The 22,375-nt window shown below is 36.9% G+C and overlaps 1 pseudogene; it reads right to left on the reverse strand.

Annotated features, from left to right (window-relative positions):
• Nucleotides 1-16,461: 16,461 nt before the first annotated feature.
• On the reverse strand, nucleotides 16,462-17,073 carry LOC103013801 (ADP-ribosylation factor-like protein 6-interacting protein 1; annotated as a pseudogene).
• Nucleotides 17,074-22,375: the final 5,302 nt, after the last annotated feature.

Here is a 22,375-nt window from a genome sequence, read left to right on the forward strand (position 1 = left end):
GACAACCCTCAGAATGGGAGAAAATATTTGCAAACGAATCAACGGACAAAGGATTAATCTCCAAAATATATAAACAGCTCATGCAGCTCAATACTAAAAAAACAAACAACCCAATCAAAAAATGGGCAGAAAACCTAAATAGACACTTCTCCAAAGAAGAAATACAGATGGCAAAGAGGCACATGAAAAGCTGCTCAACATCACTAATTATTAGAGAAATGCAAACCAAAACTACAATGAGGTATCACCTCATACCGGTTAGAATGGGCATCATCAGAAAATCTACAAACAACAAATGTTGGAGAGGGTGTGGAGAAAAGGGAACCCTCTTACACTGTTGGTGGGAATGTAAATTGATATAGCCATTATGGAGAAAAGTATGGAGGTTCCTTAAAAAACTAAAAACAGAACTACCATGTGACTCAGCAATCCCACTACTGGGCATATACCCAGAGAAAACCATAATTCAAAAAGACACATGCACCCCAAAGTTCATTGCAGCACTATTTACAGTAGCCAGGTCATGGAAGCAACCTAAATGCCCATGGACAGATGAATGGATAAAGAATATGAGGTACATATATACAATGGAATATTACTCAGCCATAAAAAGGAATGAAACTGAGTCATTTGCAGAGATGTGGATGAACCTAGGGACTGTCATACAGAGGGAACTAAGTCAGAAAGAGAAAAACAAATATATGTTAATGCATATATGTGAAATCTAGAAAAATGGTACAGATGAACTGGTTTGTAAGGCAGAAATAGAGACACAGATGTAGAGAACAAACGTATAGACACCAAGGGGGGAAAGTGGCTGTGGGGTGGTGGTGGTGGGATGAATTGGGAGATTGGGATTGACATATATACACTAATATGTATAAAATAGAAAACTAATAAGAACCTGCTGTATAATAAAACAAAAGAAAAAGAAAATGATGAGGAAACTAAGTTAAAAAAAAAAGAAACTTCTGTCCGCTATTCAAAGAAAGGCCTTTTTAATGTAGATTCAATCATTCTTTTATTTTTATCATGTTGATTAAAACCTTTGTCATAGAAAGACATGGTATTTCAAAAAAAATACCAAAGAATACTGATAAAACATTGGAAATATAGACAAAAAATTGTCATTATATTAGCATTTGTATATAGTGGTATGTTATATAAATGACCTAGATAAGCTGTCTCAAAATGGTAAAAGTAAATTGTTGTTCAAGTAATATAAGTATATTTTCAAGTATTAATGAAAGACTGAAAATGTTACTAAGGTGCAGAGATGCTTAAGATAAAGGCTTGAAATAGAACAATGGAATCTTGTAGGTCTTGCAAACCCAGGCTATAAGATTGAGGCATTTGATTCTGAACAATTACAGTCAGCCGACCAACCTTCAGTCAATTTGAGGAATGCTCAGCCAGACAAAGATAATGACTGCACACTCTTTAATTCCTCATGTTGCTTCCACAATATTTTCTTTTTCTTTTTTTTTTCTGTAAATTTATTTATTTACTTATTTATTTTTGGCCATGTTGGGTCTTCTTTGTTGTGCACAGGTTTTTCTCTAGTTGTGGTGACGGGGGTGCTACTCTTCATTGTGGTGCACAGGCTTCTCATTTTGGTGGCTTCTCTTGTTGTGAAGCACGGGCTCTAGGTGCACAGGCTCAGTAATTGTGGTTCGTGGGCTTAGTTGCTCCGCGGCATGTGGGATCTTCCTGGACCAGGGATTGAACCTGTGTCCCTTGAATTGGCAGGCGGATTCTTAACCACTGCACCACCAGGGAAGTCCCCACAATATTTTCATCAATGAAATGGCAAAGTTATTGCCATTTTCTTCTTTGTTTCTCTCGCTATGCAATTTACTATCCTTCTCCAAAATTTACTCTTTCTTTAAAGGAAGTTTTATAGCTCTGAACTTGTGGAAGAGAAGCTGTATTCTTTATAAACAAATACTAAGCCTTATGCAGAAACTTGGGATAGATGTTTGCAGCAATCAAACTAAAGCTGTAGTTTAAAGTGAATCATTTGTAGGGATTATCATTCAAAATATAATTGTCCTAAATGTCAACAATTTTAATATTTTTGTTAACCTCATGTATATACTCAAGAGGGTAGACTTTTTTGTGTGTTAATCAAGTTGTTGATGCTGAGTCATCAAATATTTACTGCTTTTTTTTTATGTGCCTCATTCTATTTATGTTAAATGACCTTTAGTCTCTAGTCTAAAGCAATAAAGTGAATGCTTCCTGTTTTATTGATTAGGAGAAGCCTATTTTCACACTAATACAATGAGAAGCCCAGTTTAATAAAATACTTTTTTCTATCAGTGGCCACAGGTGAACTGGAGACTTGAACATGTTGGCAGAGGTCAACTGAGAGGATAGAGGTCAGATCTGCGGTAAATCAACTTCCAGGAACAAATCACTGGACACTATAAAAATCAAAAGTGGTTCTTTAAGAGACCAGCTTGACCCTCCTTAACCAGAAAATAACATCTGACCTGGCAGTGAAATTTATCACAACATTTCAATTAAAACTTGGCAGGCATGCTGGCAACACACTATTCTTCCACAGTTGGCCTTGTTATAGGAAAAACAGAAAGGAGGGGAAGAATGGATATTCTTGCTTTATATTACATAACAGGTATGATCTGTACAATATCATTTTTCTCAGCCACATGAAGTTTTCGGGAGACTAGATAAACATGTTAAGTGTGGATAACACACAACTTTTCATCAATTATTTTCTGTTCAGTTCTTTCAGATGTCTGCTTCCCTATGACATTAAAAAACAGCCTGCTAGTATTTTCAATTAAAGAATAACCTGTTTAGTGTTAGCAGATATTTGGAGTTTGGCAGGCCACACAGAAACATTCTTAGGTATCTTTATTTTTAATTTATTTTTTCAATCACTCATGTATATATATTCTAAATTTCAAATAATTCAGTTTGATCATATGGTTTTCCTCCCACCTCTATCAAAGAGAATTACACCAGAAATCAAGAGAAAAACTTAATTAATACACGTCCATCCTTTTGGATGTGGTAACTGTGATCTTATACCTACTATAAAGTACAACATTTAAAGATGAGTTTTTAATCTAAGTGGCATACATTGTCTCAGCAGCTTTCACAATGGAAGTAGTACTAGGAAAATGAGCACTCAAATGACATCACATTTTTGGCAACAAGGGGTCTTTATAGAGATTTAAAAAACTTGAGCCATATAAAAGTTTGTTAACTGCTTGAATCATTTAATTTCACATGTGGTTCCTGTGTATAAGAAAAGAACCTTCTCCTTTGCTAATATTAACTGTGTGACCCATCAATGGTAAATTATTGTAAAATGAGATGGCAGAAATAGATACTTTGAAAGATTTCTTTTAGCTACTAATAGTTGTAATCTCTAAATATTTCAAATATAAAATATTAATGTGGGCTTCCCTGGTGGCGCAGTGGTTGAGAATCTGCCTGCTAATGCAGGGGACACGGGTTCGAGCCCTGGTCTGGGAAGATCCCACATGCCACGGAGCAGCTGGGCCCGTGAGCCACAATTGCTGAGCCTGCGCGTCTGGAGCCTGTGCCCCGCGACGGGAGGGGCCGCGATAGAGAAAGGCCCGCGCACCGCGATGAAGAGCGGTCCCCGCACCGCGATGAAGAGTGGCCCCCGCTTGCCGCAACTGGAGAAAGCCCTCGCACGAACCGAAGACCCAACACAGCCAAAAATAAATAAATAAATAAATAAATAAATAAGAAAATCCTTAAAAAAAAAAAAAAAAAAAAAAAATATTAATGTAATCCAGATTAGCTGTTGACTCAGGATAAAGTTTAGGGTTTTCTAACTTTTAGGCTACAGAAACACTTGGATTTACAGGTCTTTGTGAGACTTCAGAAAGAATGCACTATGCACAAGTTGCCTTACTTAATGAAGGCAACAAATCCTAAAATCGAAAAGAAAGTGGTATTATTCCAGCTGAGTTAATGAGGCAAAATATGAGGCAAGTAGGTATAGTCATAGTATCTTTACGATTAGATCAACAGATAGATATAGATGTTTATCTATATATTTTAAATTATTTTATTTATCTAGTGTTGATGATATTAAAACTTAAAATATATAAATACTGATGATATCAAAATATATGAGTATTTTATTCAGCTAATGACCATATAACAGATGTCAGTGTTTGTGTTAACATTTATATTTTTCAATTAAATTGGGATTTATTACCAATTTATTCATATTACTGATTTAATCATCACAGGATCTTGTATAAAGACCTGAGATGGGTTGTATACCTGAGGGAAAGACAACTCACTCAACACATTGTGCAAATCAAAGCTTTGCAAGAAGTCAAATAGAAAAAAGTGATGGGGACATGAAAGCAGCATGTGACACACTGTAAAATAGTATGCCAAAATGAAAGGAAACTGCAAGGACGATATTCCCTTGCAAACAGTGATCAGGTTTCAGCAAAACATCATCCATTGATGCATTAATGTTTTGCACTAGAATTGTATTAGAATTTTGACTTTGTTTTTAATTTGTAACTTCTTTTGTATAACAAAAGTTGATTCAGGAGGGGGGTTTGCAAAGTTGGGGGGGTCGTATCAATGGTGGAAAGGCTGTGAAAGCATGTTTTCAAGGAAGATGGAGTTGCTTGATGAAGACTTGAGGAACGATAGAACTTAGAGTATTCCTCAAAAAGAATGAGGTAGCTGGTCAGAGAGAAAAAGTAGTGTCTGAAAAATGAGATGAAATTAAAGATATTGGCAATGTTTGTTTCAGGCCTTTATTGTGGTTTCCAATTACTCCAATACTGAGAATTCAAAATGAACTATTTACAACTTAACGTGTTGACAAATAAATATGTTCGCTTTCTTAATTTAGATGTTGCTGAAAAGATTCTTTTGGGATGAGGCAGCCATGAAGTTTCCTGCTCAGAACTCCCTTCAAAAGAACCTTCTGCAGGAAGCAGAGTTGGCTGTCAGCCTTCAGCTGCCACCCTTTTTGATGAATCAAGGTGGTCAACCACGGCCACGGTTACCTTGTGCTCCACCAATGCAATGATGAAACTCTCCCCAAATGGAGAGTTTAAGTGAAACTGTCATAAAAGTATTGTTGATAAGTGATTTTTAAATATAAATTAAATTAAACAAAAGACAAAGAACTTATTAGCATACGCTTTGCAGTAATTTTGAAAATTTAAAGACATTTAAAAATAGTTAGTATTATATATCATACACATTTATGAGTAAAGGAATTTGGTGGAAGGGGAGATAGGTCTTATCAAAAATTGTACCACAAAATTTTACAAAACAGAGGAAATCTTTGAGCTAGATGATCTGTAGCTTTTTTAAAAATCCAAAATTACTAGGAAAGAAAATTATCTCAATTTCTGTTATAGCATTTTGGTCTGACTGTTTTATTTAAAGAGATGGCTCACAAAGATTATCACAGATGTAATCACTTATGACATTTGTCTCTAGAAATTAAGGATGGGGCATGAGGAATATTTCCATTTCTTACATTTTTTATAACAAACTTACATAACCTTTGTATTTAGAAAAAAATGGAAATTATAACATCATGTTCTAAAATATCTGAGTTCTCGGTAAACATTTTTATACCATTGGTATATATGAATTTATATATGAAACATTTACATATAAGATATAAAATTTATAAATAAATAAATGTAAACATTTAACATGAAATGAAACTAAGAATTAATACATTCAACTTTTCAAATCCCCTTAATTTTATAGATGAGGAAAGTAGCCCAGAAAATCAATTTAATTTCCCTAGTTCATATACGTACTTTGTGATAGAGCCACGGTAGACATGCTGTCTTCTTACTCAATCAGTCTATTAGTCAGACAAAAATGTTTAAATGAATGTTTTCTATGTAACATCCTATGGTCGATGCTGAGGATACAACAGTAAGCAAGGCAGATACTGTCTTTGCCTTCACAGACAATAATTAGAAGTCTTGAGCAATATGAATAATAGGTACCGAGTAATTCAGAAACATGTAACAAGGGTTCCTGATCTACTTGGAGAAATCAGGGAAGGCTTTCCTGCAGAAGTGTCATTTGGGCTAAAACATAGTTTATTTTTATAGATTTTTTTTTAACTTAACTATTTTATCCTATGCCAGGTAGTAGTTTGTACTAAAATGGTGGTTGCATGTTTCAAGCCATTATTTGCAGTCATTACTCATCAGGTACTCAAAACCCCCTTCATATCTAGTGTTTATTATTACATTTTGCAGAGAGTCATATCTACAAATGTGACTGACTAAATTTAAACTATGGTGCTTATTAACCAAAGCATTGCTTTCTTCTGAGTGCCCCTGCATTTTCACCTGATTCATTTCTGAAGCAAACTGCATCCTTTTTTATATGAATCTCTTTTATCTTTACATAGAAAATTAACAAATTAAAATTTAACAATTTAACAGAAAATTAATAAATTAACAAATACTTTCATCCCCTTCTGGTTGGAAGAGTAGCTTTCTGATTACAATCAGAAGATAATTTCTCCTATTTGGTCCCCTTGGGGACCCTTATTTTGCCTGCAGGAGGTATTTAAAAATTGCATGGCTAAATTAATCAGAATTGTCAGTTAAAAGCATCAGAATCTACTCTGGCTCGTTTTGGCAGAAAAAAATAAATTTATTGAAGGGTATTAACAGAAAGCCCAGAGAAGCAGACAAAGAAGGTATGCAGTCAAGAACAATGCCAGTGCCAACTACAGAGACCTTTCTAGCAAGCACATCACTGCCTTCCCCACTCAGCATCCATAACATTTAGGATTGCATGCTAGAAGCTCTACCATCTGCCATTCCATGATAACCAAAAGTCTCTACCACTGTGAAGGGAATTCCTCTATAAAGGGCTCCCACCACACATTGCTCGCTTCTAAAACCAAGATTTCCATTGATGCCTTGATTAATAGAACCTGAGTCAGTTGTCTGCACACTACCCTCAAGGGAATCTGTAGATTAACCTTTTCTAGTTTCTGCATTGGGAACGTGGGAAATGACAAAAACAAGAGGCATATATTTAAAGACATTGGTTAGCCGTATATGACAGAATTCTACATTACCCAATATTGTGTAGGCTATAGAGTCAAAATATTCTGAGGACAACTTTCTTAAGTGTCCCTGATCCTTTACATTTTAAATGAAGTCTAATCAAAAAGCAAAATCCGTAAATACATATATGTACATCTTTGTGTACAAACATATATTTATATAGCAAATAGTCAGTGTCATGGGAACCAGTAAGAAGTATAACGAAGGTTTATGATGAAAGGCCCATGTTCTAAGGAAATTAAAATAATAGTATTAAAATATTTTAATTTTACAGTGGTAAAATTGGGAATATATGTTGAACAATTGTTAAATAAATTTAGTGCACTTTCCATTGATAGTGGTGTACTAGTTTTATACTGCTGCTGTGGTGGATTATTATGAATTTAGTGACCTAAAAAACACAAATTTATTATTTTACAGCTCTGTAGGTCAGAAATCCAACATCAGTCTCACTAGACTAAAATGAAAGTGTCTGCAGGGCTGCCTTTATTTCTAGAAATTCTGGAGGAGAATCCATTTCCTTGCCATTCCAAAATTCTAGAAGCTCCCCTCATTTCTTTGCTCATAGCCCCATTCTTCCATCTACAAAGCCAGCAGCGTTGCATCTCTAACAGTTCTTCCAGTCATATCTTCCTCTGACCACAACTGGGAAAAGTTCTCCCCTTTAAAGGACTTAAATTGATTATATTGGGCCAGATAATCCAGGCTAATCTCCCCATCTCAAGGTCTTTAATTTAATTGAATTAGTGACATCCTTTTGACATTTAAGGTAGCATGTTCATCAGTTATGGGAATTAGTACTAGGACATGGATACCTTGGTGGGGGAAATTATGTCTACCTCAGGTTACATAACTGCTTCACCTTTCATGTTCAGCTACCTGGTGAAGATAAAAAAAAATTCAAAAATACTAGAGAAAAAAATTTAGTTTAAACGTTAGTACACCCACTGTATTTCAAATCTTCCCTTTAAAAAAGTCTTTACTAAAAATGTATAAAACTTGTCACAGACCTCGAACAATAAAACTTCAGTAAGCTCTGTAGGACATGATTTGCATATGGCTTCTCTATTATATTTTAAGTGACAGTGTGATGATTTAAAATATAACAGCAACTCATATGTCCTGGTAGCAGAAATAAAATGAATAATAAGCAACCATTTTACACAGTTTTGTATATAAATCACAAATTCATAAGCTTTTCAAATATAAAGTAATAATATAATTCTAAATTGCATTTTCAAATGCTCTGATTTAGGACTGACAATAATGGGTAGATCCTACTTTGAATATTGTCAAGATTGACAACATTTAATGTTAAGATTTTCCACCGTTGCTTTCTTATCAAATCATCATAAAGCAGTGCAGATAATATACACCAGACATAACTATAAGGACACAGATGAGGTTCCCTGATACTTCCTTTGTTCTTCATCTACTAAAGCCTGAAGTTAAGTGGTCAGTGTAGCCCACATGGAGTAAAGAACTCTCCAGGTCAGAAAGAAAAGAATCACTCTTTGACATAAATTATAGCAATATACTTTGGATCCATCTCCTACAGTAATGGAAATAAAAACAAAAATAAACAAATGGGACCTAATTAAGCTTAAAAGCTTTTGCACAGCAAAGGAAACCATAAACAAAACAAAAAGACAACCTACATACAGAATGGGAGAAAATATTTGCAAACGATGTGACGGACAAGGAATTCATCTCCAAAATATACAAAGAGCTCATATAGCTCAATATCAAACAAACAAACAATCAAAAAATGGGCAGAAGATCTAAATAGACATTTATCCAAAGAAGACATACAGATGGCCAGAGGCACATGAAAAGATGCTCAACATAGCTAATTATCAGAGAAATGCAAATCAAAACTACAATGAGGTATCACCTTAATTCTGTCAGAATGACCATCTTCAAAAAGTCTACAAATAATAAATGCTGGAGAGGATGTGGAGAAAAGGGAACCCTCCTACACTGTTGGTGGGAATGTAAATTGGTACAACCACTATGGAGAACAGTATGGAGGTTCCTTAAAAAACTAAAAATAGAGTTACCATATGATCCTGCAATCCCACTCCTGGGGATATACTCAGAGAAAACCATAATTTGAAAAGATACCTGCACCCTCGTGTTCATCGCAGCACTATTTACAATAGCCAAGACATGGAAACCACCTAAGTGTCCATCAACAGATGAATGGATAAAGAAGAAGTGTTATATATACACAATGGAATATTACTCAGCCACAAAAAAGAATGAAATAATGCCATTTGCAGCAACATGGATGGACCTAGAGATTATCATACTAAGTGAAGTAAGCCAGACAAAGATAAATATCATATGATATCACTTATATGTGGGATTGAAAAAAAGATACAAATGAACTTACATACAAAACAGAAATAGGGCCACAGATATATAAAACAAACTTATGGTTAGCAAAGGGGAAAGGGGGGCTGGGATAAATTAGGAGTTTGGGATTAAAATATACTACTATATATAAAATAGATAACTAACAAGGACCTACTGTATAGCACAGGGAATGATACTCAATATTTTGTAATAACCTTTAAGGGAAAAGAATCTTAAAAAAAAGATATATATGTATGTATAACTGAATCACTTTGCTGTACACCTGAAACTAACACAACATTGTAAATCAACAATATTTCAGTAAAAAAAAAAAGAATCGAAGGAATCTTTCTCCTTGTACCACTGGGGTGGGGCAGGAACAACATCAGCACTCAAGAGTGTTCCTACTATCATGTAAGGTAACTTCTTAAATCATCTATAAGTCCTTCTATGTTTGATTTCTCACTGTACCATTGGACCTACAAGGGCCTGCCATGACCTACCATAGTTTCAACATACATTTAAATTTTTTTTCATCTTTAAAACAGCCTTTAGTCATCTAAAGGGCACAATTTAATTTTTAGAATGCTTAAATATATTCTAACAAAAACTTTCTTTCTGGAAATAGTAAATCTGACTTCCAAAGATATACTTTTTCAACAGGAACAAGTTCCAACATTTTAAATCACAGGCTCAATTTCAGTGCTTGTGATTGGTCTGTTTATATTTTCTATCTCTTCCTGGTTCAGTCTCAGAAGGTTGTGCTTTTTCTAAGAATTTGTCCATTTCTTCCAGGTTGTCCATTTTATTGGCATATAGCTGCTTGTAGTAATCTCTCATGATCCTTTGTATTTCTGCATTCTCAGTTGTTACTTCTCCTTTTTCATTTCTAAATCTATTGATTTGAGTCTTCTCTCTTTTTTTCTTGATGAGTTTGGCTAATGGTTTATCAATTTTGTTTATCTTCTCAAAGAACCAGCTTTTAGTTTTATTGATCTTTGGTATCATTTCCTTCATTTCTTTTTCATTTATTTCTGATCTGATCTTTATGATTTCTTTCCTTCTGCTAACTTTGGGTTTTTTTTATTCTTCTTTCTCTAATTGCTTTAGGTGTAAGGTTAGGTTGTTTATTTGAGATGTTTCTTGTTTCTTGAGGTAGGATTGTATTGCTATAAACTTCCCTCTTAGAACTGCTTTTGCTGCATCCCATAGGTTTTGGGTCATCGTGTTTTCATTGCCATTTGTTTCTAGGTATTTTTTGATTTCCTCTTTGATTTCTTCAGTGATCTCTTGGTTATTTAGTAGTGTATTGTTTAGCCTCCATGTGTTTGTATTTTTTACAGATTTTTTCAAGTACTTGATATCTAGTCTCATAGCGTTGTGGTTGGAAAAGATACTGGATACGATTTCAATATTCTTAAATTTACCAAGGCTTGATTTGTGACCCAAGATACAATCTCTCCTGGAGAATGTTCCATGAGCACTTCAGGAGAAAGTGTATTCTGTTGTTTTTGGATGGAATGTCCTATAAATATCAATTAAGCCCATCTTGTTTAATGTATCATTTAAAGTTTGTGTTTCCTTATTTATTTTCATTTTGGATGACCTGTCCATTGGTGAAAGTGGGGTGTTAAAGTCCCCTACTATAATTGTGTTACTGTCGAGTTCCCCTTTTATGGCTCCACGTAATATCTCCTATGTTGGGTGCATAAATATTTACATAAATTGTTTACAATTGTTATATCTTCTTCTTGGATTGATCCCTTGATCATTAGGTAGTGTCCTTCTTGTCTCTTGTAATAGTCTTTGTTTTAAAGTCTATTTTGTCTGATATGAGAATTGCTACTCCAGCTTTCTTTTCATTTCCATTTGCATGGAATATCTTTCTCCATCCCCTCACTTTCAGTCTGTATGTGTCCCTAGGTTGAAGTGGGTCTCTTGTAAACAGCACATATATGGGTCTTGTTTTTGTATCCATTCAGCCAGTCTATGTCTTTTGGTTGGAGCAATTAATCCATTTACATTTAAGGTAATTATCGACATGTATGTTCCTATTACCATTTTCTTAATTGTTTTGGGTTTGTTATTGTTGGTCTTTTCCCTCTCTTGTGTTTCCTGCCTAGAGCAGCTCCTTTAGCGTTTGTTGTAAAGCTGGTTTGGTGGTGCTGAATTCTCTTAGATTTGCTTGTCTGTAAAGGTTTTAATTTCTCTGTGGAATCTGAATTAGATCCTTGCTGGTTTGAGTAATCTTGGTTGTAGCTTTTCCCTTTCATCACTTTAAATATGTTCTGCCATTCCCTTCTGGCTTGCAGAGTTTGTGCTGAAAGATCAGCTGTTAACCTTATGGGGATCCCCTTGTATGTTATTTGTTGTTTTTCCCTTGCTGCTTTTAATATTTTTTCTTTGTATTTAATTTTTGATAGTTTGATTACTATGTGTCTTGGCATGTTTCTCTTTGGATTTATCCTGTATGGGACTCTCTGCATTTCCTGGACTTGATTAACTATTTCCTTTCCCATGTTAGGGAAGTTTTCAACTATAATCTCTTCAAATATTTTCTCAGTCCCTTTTTTTTTCTCTTCTTCTTCTGGGACCCCTATAATTCGAATGTTGGCGTGTTTAATGTTGTCCCAGAGGTCTCTGAGACTGTCGTCAATTCTTTTCATTCTTTTTCTTTATTCTGCTCTGCAGTAGTTATTTCCACTATTTTATCTTCCAGGTCACTTATCCATTCTGCCTCAGTTATTCTGCTATTGATTCCTTGTAGAGAATTTTTAATTTCATTTATTGTGTTGTTCATCATTGTTTGTTTGCTCTTTAGTTCTTGTAGGTCCTTGTTCTACATTTCTTGTATTTTCTCCGTTCTATTTCCAAGATTTGGTATCATCTTTACTATCATTACTCTGAATTCTTTTTCAGGTAGACTGCCTATTTCCTCTTCGTTTGTTTGGTCTGATGGGTTTTTACCATGCTCCTTCATCTGCTGTGTGTTTCTCTGTCTTCTCATTTTGCTTAACTTACTGTGTTTGCGGTCTCCTTTTCACAGGCTGCAGGTTCATAGTTCCCCGTTGTTTTTGTTGTCTGCCCCCAGTGGCTAAGATTGGTTCAGTGGGTTGTGTAGGTTTCCTGGTAGAGGGGATTAGTGCCTGTGTTCTGGTGTATGAGGCTGGATCTTGTCTTTCTGGTGGTCAGGACTGCGTCTGGTGGTGTGTTTTGGGGTTTCTGTGACCTTACTATGAATTTAGGCAGCCTCTCTGCTAATGGGTGGGGTTGTGTTCCTCTCTTGCTAGTTGTTTGGCATAGGGTGTCCAGCACTGTAGCTTGCTGTTCGTTGAGTGGAGGTGGGTCTTAGTGTTGAGATGGAGATTTCTGGGAAAGCTTTTGCCGTTTGATGTTACGTGGAGCCGGGAGGTCTCTGGCAGACTAATGTCCTGAACTCGGCTCTCCCACCTCAGAGGCACAGGCCTGACACCTGGCTGGAGCACCAAGACCCTGTCAGCCACACGGCTCAGAAGAAAAGGAAGAACAAAGGAAAGAAAGAAAAAATAATAATAAAATAAAATAGTTATTAAAATAAAAAATAATTTTTAAAAATTAAAAAATTAAAAAGTAATAATAAAGAAATAAAAAAATAAGAAAGAAAGAAGAGAGCAACCAAACCAAAGAACAAATCCACCAATGATAACAAGCGCTAAAAACTATGCTTAAAAACAAACAAACAAAAAAAAATGACAGAACCGTAGGACAAATGGTAAAAGCAAAGCTATACAGACAAAATCACACAAAGAAGCATAAAAATACACACTCACAAAAAGAGAAAAAGGAAAATATATATATATATCATTGCTCCCAAAGTCTACCTCCTCTATTTGGGATGATTTGTTGTCTGTTCAGGTATTCCACAGATGCAGGGTACATCAAGTTGATTGTGGAGATTTAATCCGTTGCTCCTGAGGCTGCTGGGAGAGATTTCCCTTTATCTTCTTTGTTTGCACATTTCCTGGGGTTCAGCTTTGGATTTGGCCCTGTGTCTGCATGTAGGTTGCCTAAGGGCATCTGTTCTTTGCTCAGACAGGACGGGGTTAAAGAAGCAGCTGATTCGGGGACTCTGGCTCACTCAGGCCGGGGGGAGGGAGGGGTACGGATGTGGGGCGAACCTGCGGCAGCAGAGGCCGGCGTGACGTTGCACCAGCCTGAGGCGCGCAGTGCGTTCTCCCGGGGAAGTTGTCCCTGGATCACGGGACCCCGGCAGTGGCGGGCTGCACAGGCTCCCGGGAGGGGAGGTGTGGAGAGTGACCTGTGCTCACACACAGGCTTCTTGGTGGCGGCAGCAGCAACCTCAGCATTTCATGCCCGTCTCTGAAGTCCGCGCTAATAGCCACAGCTCGCTCCGTCTCTGGAGCTTGTTTAGGCGGCACTCTGAATCCCCCCTCCTCGCGCACCCCGAAACAATGGTCTCTTGCCTCTTAGCCAGGTCCAGAATTTTCCCCAGACTCCCTGCCGGCTAGCCGTGGCGCACTAGCCCCCTTCAGGCTCTGTTCAGGCCGCCAACCCCAGTCCTCTCCCTGCGATCCGACCGAAGCCCGAGCCTCAGCTCCCAGCCCCGCCCGCCCCGGCGGCTGAGCAGACAAGCCTCTCGGGCTGGTGAGTGCTGGTCAGCACCGATCCTCCATGCGGGAATCTCTCCGCTTTGCCCTCCGCACCCCTGTGGCTGCGCTCTCCTCCGTGGCTCCGAAGCTTCCCCCCTCCACCACCCGCAGTCTCTGCCCGCGAAGGGGCTTCCTAGTGTGTGGAAACCTTTCCTCCTTCACAGCTCCCTCCCACTGGTGCAGGTCCCACCCTATTCTTTTGTCTCTGTTTTTTCTTTTTTCTTTTGCCCTAATCAGGTACGTGGGGAGTTTCTTGCCTTTTGGGAGGTCTGAGGTCTTCTGCCAGCGTTCAGTAGGTGTTTTGTAGGAGTTGCTCCACACGTAGATGTATTTCTGATGTATTTGTGGGGAGGAAGGTGATCTCCACGTCTTAACTCTTCTGCCATCTTGAAGGTCTCCTCTTGGCAACTTTCAAATATACAATACAGTATTATTAACTATAGTCACCATGTTGTGTATTACATTCCCAGGACTTATTTATTTAATTCACATGCTGATATTTCAGGTATATAACTTAAATAATGTGCTCTTCAAGCAGGAATTATAGTTTTTCTACTAACACTCATTGTATATTTATGGAAATTGAGCATGTAATATAAGCTACAAAGACAATCAAATAGCAAAATTTATGATACTTGTTTGGGCATCTGTAACATAAGATTAAGAATTAGTAAAAAGACATAAACAAAAGTGCCAAGTTACATAAATTAAAAAGGAAATCTTCAGGAGTTCCCTGGTAGTCTAGTTAGTGGTTAGGATTCTGGGCTTTCACTGCCGTGGCCTGGGTTCAATCCCTGATCGGTGAACTGAGATCCCACAAGCCGCATAGTGCAGCCAAAATAAAAAGAAAGAAAGCTTTTAGAGGGTTTTCTTCAAATACAAAATAGATAGAATAACTAATAAGAAGACAATATAACAAAATCTATAAGGTAGATAAAAGGATATCTTTTTTTTTGTTTTTTGGTTTCCAGCTTTTTTATTTTTCCCCTTTTACACAAAAAAAGTAGAAGAAATAATACAGGATTAAAACTGCAAAAGTAGTTAATTGGTAGAACACACATACACAAAAAAATCCAGATAGGAAGACAAGCTTATTTACAATGAGGAAACACATGTAAATTATGGTAGTTTGTATATGAAATATTAAAAAAGAAAAGTCAAACATATGCTACATGGTGTCACTGTCTACAGCAATACTGAAGGGGAGAAAACAACTTTTCTTTAGGAACAGATATACCACAAGGTCCAGGTTTTATAGCATCAGTGCAATAAATTCACAAAACTATATTACAGCTAGTTAATCAGTTTAAGAATTGTTCCCAAATATGTCACATTTCCAGCCCTCAGAAGTTCATTCCTACAGATTTCAACTACTCCATCTATGGGGACCAAAAGCAGCCAGTGTTAACCATAAAATGAGAATCTTGAGGCTTACCTTTAAAGGCTTACTCTGGTCTTGAAAAACTAGTAGGATTTTCTACTGAAATGAATCTTGACTGAACACAGGATGAGTTTTGTTCTTTATTGGCTGGTCTTGGAATGAAGGTCATAGACATGACTCTTAACCTATTATGTACTTTAGTTTCAGTTAGCTGAAAATCTGAAATTAAAAGTATGCTAAAGATCCTAAATACCATCATGTGTAAGCCTGCTACTAAAAAGCCTTTAAGGATGTACTAACTTTAAGTGCAAGGGAACAAGAGTTCTAAGCCTGTCAGATTCCCCATTTGGGAGGAAGGATCAATGTTTCCAACAAATTGCTAAATTCTGCACAAAGGAGAAGCCAACACATACTAGGCCATGGAATTAGGTTCATTTTATTCCACGAGGATTCTTCTCCCACAGTATCGAAACAGAATGAGGAATGAATCTTAACTGGTCTCTTCATCAGAAGTGGTAAACTTGGTTTCTGTATTCACGAAGCCAGGCAGTTGTTTAAGCAGACTGTGGAAGCAGCCAGTAGAACCAGCTTCCTGTAGTCGCAGACCACGATCTTGTATCCAGCTAAAGTGAAGATCAACTTGCACAGTTATCCCAAGCCACTGTTAACTGTACTAAAGGATGAAGTTCACCACTATATTATTTTAAAAGTAAGAGTTCAATTAACCCTGGGTGAGAAAAACCAAAACAAGTGGTAATGACGAATGAGTTGTCCATATAAGGCCAGCTGATGAGAACACACCCACGAACACACTGGGCATAAAGCCTTACTTGGCAATTCGGAGTTTCTACTAACTAAGGGCAGAATGAGGGACAGCAAAGAGCTACATCTGTAACGTTTTAGTATCCAGACAGCATAACAGACACTGTCCCCAAGGACAATGTGTACACCATTAATCACACTGAACAAAGCAGATGCATTATTTATTTTTCTTTTCTTTTTGCTTGAGAAGCTTGTTTATCTCTCTTTTGGCCATTCCAATGTACTTCGAAATGATTCCATGTTGGTTTAGTCCAGGAAGCAAGAGTAAGAAAGTCACTATCAGGTAGGTGAGAAGGAGGTTGTGGACTTGCTGTCCCACCCAAGCAACTGCAGCAAGAGAAATTGATCATGGTCATGAAGTACATTTTAGGCTTTTCTTTCTTTACGTAAGGAGGCGTTTCTACCAGCCCACAGCCCTGCGACGAGTTTTTACTAGATTGTTGCAAATTTCAAGGACTCTCTGCTGTTGCTCAGTGGTCCATTTATTGGAGCCAAAAATTCTAGGCACTAGAATGGGAACAAGGTAGTCAGCCAAGCACAAAAACATAACAAAACAGGAAACACCTGACAGAATGGATGGATCTGGATAGTAGATAGTCAGAAACACCAAAGAAACCACACCCATGATGGCAGGTGGAAACCAGGCTCTTCCCCATTGGAGGACTTCATCTGCCATCAGCATCACTTCTCCCCATCTTTGTAGCTACTCTTCCAGACTTGCAGTCTCTGCAGCCAGCAGACTGGTGCTGCGAGAATCTCCTTCTGCCATCGTTCCCGAGGTGCCCCCTCAGCTAGTGCAAGACGCCCCCAAAACTGGCCTTCCTCAGAGCCACTCACGACAACCCTCATAAAAGGATATCTTAATTAAAATAAAATAATTAAAGAAATGTACTACTGTAGTGACAATATAATCAACCAGAACAAAAAAAAAAAGCTCAGAAACATACATACCAATATTTAAATATTTTATAAATAAAATTATTCTAATTTTAAATCAATGATATCTTTTTAGTAACTGATTTGTTGGAAGAAAAAATTAATGGTTAAAATGAAAGGAAATAGGGGCTTCCCTGGTGGCGCAGTGGTTAAGAATCCACCTGCCAATGCAGGGGACAGGGGTTCGAGCCCTGGTCTGGGAAGATCCCACATGCTGCAGAGCAACTAAGCCCGTGCACCACAACTACTAAGCCTGTGTTCTAGAGTCTGAGAGCCACAACTACGGAGCCCTCAAGCCACAACTACTGAGCCCATGCACCTAGAGCCCGTGCTCCACAACAAGAGAAGGCACCGCGATAAGAAGCCCGTGCACCACAAGGAAGAGTAACCCCCACTCACTGCAACTAGAGAAAGCCCGTGCACAGCAATGAAGACCCAACGCAGCCCAAAACAAATAAATTTATTTAAAAAAAAAAAACTTAAAGGAAACAAAAAAACAAAAATACCCTAAAAACATACAGGTAAACATTTATATAATTTTAAAATATGATCAACTTTTTTTGAAAAAAGCATAGGTAGTGTATAAGAATTGATTGGTAGATAGCATTTTATACACAAAGAGTTCTTAGAAACAAATAAAACATGAGTATCTCAGGGCAAATGGAGCAAAAGATATAAACCAGTGAGTCACAGAGTTTGAAACACTTATGACCAGTTAAACTATAAAAAATTTAAATCTCTGGGGCTTCCCTGGTGGTGCAGTGGTTAAGAATCTGCCTGCCAATGCAGGGGCCACGGGTTCGAGCCCTGGCCTGGGAAGATCCCACATGCCGCGGAGCGGCTAGGCCCGTGAGCCACAACTACTGAGCCTGCGCGTCTGGAGCCTGTGCTCCGCAATGGGAGAGGCCGCGACAGTGAGAGGCCTGCGCACCGCGATGAAGGGTGGCCCCCGCTCGCCGCAACTGGAGAAAGCCCTTGCACAGAAACGAAGACCCAACACAGCCAAAAATAAATAAAATAAATTAAAAAAAAAATTAAATCTCTGTATTAATAAATTTTTAATTAAATGTAATACCATTATTTTATACATCAAAGAGATTTTTGATATTGAGTTAAACACATGAGAGTTGAATTGTATATTATAATTAGACTTAAATCTCAGCTTCACTTTACTAATTTGGTGATTTTGAGTGAATTATTTTAATTCTCTATGCTTTTTTCCTCATTTGGAAAATTCAGTTTTGTGCTCCTATTTCACAGGTTTGTTGCAAGGATCAAATGAGTTTGCTCTGTAAAACTCTTGGTCCAATGCATGGCACATAGAAAACACTAAAAATTATTAGATTTAATCAAATCCCCAAACATAGAGGATATATTATATAAACGAATTCACTTTTGTAATGGAATACTGTGCAAATTTTAAAAAATCATGTTGGCATGGAAAAATGTTCATTATCTATTGACAAGTGAAAAAATGCTCAAACCATAAATACAGACTTTTTTTTTTTTTGGCTATAACAGTAGCTAGTACTAGACTAGCTTTTCCAATCAAGACTATAACTGATGAAACAGTTTCATCATATATTTAACCAATATCTGTTTCCAGATATTCCAACAACAGAACAAGACTATAATTCTCAAAGAAAGAGAAACTTATGATTTGATCCTATGATTACCCAGACCTCACCAGGGGACAATTTCTTGACCATAAGCACAAAAACCTAGGGTCCACACAGAGCCCTACAAAGTTAGGAGTAGCTGAAACACCGGACAGACCTCTAGATGGCAGAGGTCTATGCAGACAGAGACACGAGGAAATTGTGCGAGGCTTTTCTGCGAATCCTTGGCTAAGAGCAGGCAAAACTACATAAGACATAGCGAAGAGTGGCTGTGGTAGGCTTGTAACAGAATAGCACAGAGGCAATATAGATTAAACAGTGCTGGGGACAAGGCAGGTCAGGCACATGCAAAGTGGAGACATTTTTAACATCCTAGCAAACTGAAAAATCTGGGCACTAGCATAGAAATCAGAAAGGCTATGAATTAACAGTAAGGGCCATGCCCTAAAGTAAAGCTTATTCTACTCCTTCTCTAACAAAGTCTAAATTCGAATCCTGGCAAGATCTTCTGGGAAGACAGATTTGGAAGGTCGAGTTCCTCTAAATAAGAGGGGTTTGAGAAAATTCAGATTTCTGCAGAATTGCTCATAAAACAAGATCAAGATGATCAGCCAGTTATTAGAAATAACCACAGGAACAAAAATCAAAATCCTTCAGAGGAAGAAAATAGAACTAGAATCTCTATATCACCTATAAAATACAAGGCAAATCAATAACTATATGCAAAGAAATAGAAAAATGTGACCTAGAGTCAAGAAAAAATATTCCAGAGTAATATTAAAATGGCCCAAATATTGGATTTAGAGGAAAAATTTTTAAAAAGCTATTATAAATATGTTTAAAGAAATAAGGGAAAATATAGTCAGAGAATTAGTGAGGGAACAGGTAGGGAATACCAGCAAAGAAATGCAAACCATAAAACAAGAGTCGAAAGGAAATTTTAAAACTGAAAATTATTATAAAAGAGATGAAATAAATTCACTGAAAGTGCTTGACAGGTGATTGGAGAGGCATATAAAAGAGTCTCTGAACTCTACAAAAGATCAATAGGAATAATTCAATCTAAAAAACAAAAGAAATTGAGGAAAAATGAACAGGCAATTCAGGTACAAAAACAAACGATTAAAATACATGCTTTTAAAAAGCCTCAGGAGAAAAAAGTGAAGAAATGAAGAAAACAGTGTTCCAATAAATAATGGTCAAAATTTTCCCAAATTTGATGAAATACTGACTTAGAGATTCAAGCCCTCAGCAAACCTCAAAAAGGTTAAGTACAAAGAAAACCATACTTTGGCAATTCTTATTAAAACTGCTGAAAACCAAAGCTAAAAAAGTCACCTTAAAAAAAATTCAATAGCTTGACAATCTGCAGATTCAGTGCAATTCCTATCAAGCTACCAATGGCATTTTTCACAGAACTAGAACAAAAAATTTTACAATTTGTACAGAAACACAAAAGACCCCAAATAGCCAAAGCAATCTTGAGAAAGAAAAATGGAGCTCGAGGAATCAGGCTCCCTGACTTCAGACTATACTACAAAGCTACAGTAATCAAGACAATATGGTACTGGCACTAAAACAGAAGTATAAATCAATGGAACAGGATAGAAAGCCCAGAGATAAATCCATGCACATATGGTCACCTTATCTTTGACAAAGGAGGCAAGGATATACAATGGAGAAAAGACAGCCTCTTCAATAAGTGGTTCTGGGAAACTGGACAGCTACATGTAGAAGAATGAAATTGGAACACTCCCTAACACCATACACAAAAATAAACTCAAAATGGATTAAAGACCTAAAAGTAAGGCCAGACACTATAAAACTCCTAGAGGAAAACATAGGCAGAACACTCTATGACATAAATCACAGCAAGATCCTTTTTGACCCACCTCCTAGAGAAAGGGAAATAAAAACAAAAATAAACAAACAGGACCTAATGAAACTTAAAAGCTTTTGCACAGCAAAGGAAACCATAAACAAGATGAAAAGACAGCCTTCAGAATGGGAGAAAATATTTGCAAACGAAGCAACTGACAAAGGATTAATCTCCAAAATATACAAGCAGCTCATGCAGTTCAATATCAAAAAAACAAACAACCCAATCCAAAAATAGGCAGAAGACCTAAATAGACATTTCTCCAAAGAAGATATATAGATTGCCAACAAACACATGAAAGGATGCTCAATATCACTAATCATTAGAGAAATGCAAAGCAAAACCACAATGAGGTATCACCTCACACCAGTCAGAATGGCCATCATCAAAAAATCTACAAACCATAAATGCTGGAGAGGGGCTGAGAAAAGGGAACCCTCTTGCACTGTTGGTGGGAATGTAAATTGATACAGCCACTATGGAGAACAGTATTGAGGTTCCTTTAAAACTAAAAATAGAACTACCATACGACCCAGAAATCCCACTACTGGGTATATACCCTGAGAAAACCATAATTCAAAAAGAGTCATGTACCACAATGTTCATTGCAGTACTATTTACAACAGCCCTGACATGGAAGCAACCTAAGTGTCCATCGACAGATGAATGGATAAAGAAGATGTGGCCCACATATACAATGGAATATTACTCAGCCATAAAAAGAAACGAAACTGAGTTATTTGCAGTGAGGTGGATGGACCTAGAGTCTGTCATACAGAGGGAAGTAAGTCAGAAAGAGAAAAACAAATACCGTATGTTAACACATATATATGGAATCTAAAAAAAAAAAAAGGTCCTGATGAACCTAGGGGCAGGACAGGCATAAAGACACAGAGGTAGAGAATGGACTTGACACGGGGATGGGGAAGGGTAAGCTGGGACGAAGTGAAAGAGTAGCATTGACATATATACACTACCAAATGTAAAATAGATAGCTAGTGGGAAGCAGCCGCATAGCACAAGGAGATCAGCTCAGTGCTTTGTGACCACCTAGAGGGGTGGGATAGGGAGGGTGGAAGGGAGATGCAAGAGGGAGGGGATATGGTGATATATGTATACATATAGCTGATTCACTTTGTTATACAGCAGAAACTAACACACCATTGTGGAGCAATTATACTCCAATAAAGATGTTTAAAAAAAAATTCTATAGCTTGAGAAAATGCCCTTCAAAAAATGAGAATGAAATAAAAGCATTTTTATTTTTATAATCAAATTCTGGTTGAGATTGATTTTATTCTACACATCAAATTGTGGAAAATGTACATTTTAACAATTTGGAGTTTTTCCAACTCATGATCATAATATATCCCTCAAATTATTTAGATCTTCTTTATTTCTCTCAGCAATACTGTCTAGTTTCAAGTGTTGATATTTGCATATATATTTTTATATTAATTCCTAATTATTTTTCATGGGCCTTAAAACTGTTGTTAATTTTCAATTTCATTTTCTAATTGTTCTTTGGTAGATACAGAAATACAATTAATTTTTATATATTGAGCTTATGTCCTGTGACTTTGCTAAATATTCATTAATTTCAGTCATTTTTTAAATGGTAGAAATGTAAATGGTAC

The sequence above is a fragment of the Balaenoptera acutorostrata genome, chromosome 2, assembly GCF_949987535.1.
Source record: "Balaenoptera acutorostrata chromosome 2, mBalAcu1.1, whole genome shotgun sequence".
Lineage (NCBI taxonomy): Eukaryota > Metazoa > Chordata > Mammalia > Artiodactyla > Balaenopteridae > Balaenoptera > Balaenoptera acutorostrata.